The sequence below is a fragment of the Cuculus canorus genome, chromosome Z, assembly GCF_017976375.1.
Source record: "Cuculus canorus isolate bCucCan1 chromosome Z, bCucCan1.pri, whole genome shotgun sequence".
Lineage (NCBI taxonomy): Eukaryota > Metazoa > Chordata > Aves > Cuculiformes > Cuculidae > Cuculus > Cuculus canorus.
This window is the reverse complement of record NC_071441.1, coordinates 2,718,085-2,719,539: the sequence shown is the minus strand read 5'-3', so window position 1 is coordinate 2,719,539 and position 1,455 is coordinate 2,718,085.

Below are 1,455 nucleotides of genomic sequence, written 5' to 3'. Positions count from 1 at the left end.
ACCAGGGGCAAGTCCTGTCTGACCAGCTTGGTGGCTTTCTATGATGGGGTAACCGCAGCAGTGGTCACAGGTAAACTGACAGATGTGACCTATCTAGACAGCCCTGCAGAGAAGGACTTGGGGGTGCTGGTTGATGAGAAGCTCGACATGAGCCGGCAACGTGCGCTCACAGCCCAGAAGGCCAACCTTCTGGCCTGGGCTGCATCCAAAGCAGCGTGGCCAGCAGGGCGAGGGAGGGGATCCTGCCCCTCTGTTCCTCTCTTGGGAGACTTCATCTGGAATACTGTGTGCACTAACAATTTGAGTTAGTAACCACCCCGAGGGGAACAATTCCTTCCCAAGGGTGGTTAATTACCACCCAAAAGGGGGTAAATCCCACTTAAATGGCTTAATCCCTACCTAAAGGCATTAATTCCCTCCTCCAACATTAATGCTCCCAAAAAGACTTAACTCCCCCTCTAAGAGGGCTGATCCACTCTAAAGGGATTTTTTCCTCCTCTAAATGTTTTAATTGTCCCTACAGTGGGGTCTAGCACTTCTCAAGGAAGATATACTCCTTCTCTAAGCATATTAATTCCTCCTCCAGGGGGTTAATTCCCCTTTAAGGTGTTAGACCCACCTCAGGGATGCTAAATCCTCTCTCCAAGGGGCTCAATCCCTCCTCAAGGATACTCAGTCTCCTAAGAAAAGACTTACATGACCACGGCTGGCAGGCAGGCAGCAGGGCACATCCTCTTCTCCAGGCAAGCAAACTCAGACCAGCCAGCGACCTTGGGAAACGCAATTTCCCTAGCCCTAAGTACAGAATCAAAAGCAGAGAAAGCTCTCGATTTAATCTAAGAATCATAGAATAATTTGGGTTGGAAGGAACCTTAAATATCATCTAATTCCAATGCCACAGATTCCCTGGGCAACCTCTTCCAGTATCTCATCACTCTCATCGTCAAGAAATTCCTGCTCATGTCTAGTCTAAATCTGCCCCTCTCCAGTTCATACCCTTTGGCCCTGGTCCTATCCCCACAAGCCTTTGTCAACAGTCCCTCTCCAGCTCTTGTAGCCCCTTCAGGTACTGGAAGGTCACTCTAAGGTCTCCTCGGAGCCTTCTCTTCTCCAGGATGAACAAGCCCAACTCTCTCAGCCTGTCCTCAGACAGGAGGTGCTCCAGCCCTCGGATCATGTCTGTAGCCCACACTCAAATGTAGTGCTGCCAGCAAGCAGACTGAACTCATACCAGCCTTACAGTACACTAAGCCAGCGACTAAGGAGAGGCCTAATAATGGTACAGAAGAAGAAAGACCAAAACTGAAAGAAGGGGTACAGAAAGAAGGCACAGAGACTACCTTGAAAGATGAAGAAAGTTGCACTGTCAATTTTTATTTTTTTTGAAAGAAATAGAAGTCTTGTAGCAATGCCCAAGTTAATGAACTATTAGAGTAACGTTTGGCAGCAGGCCTC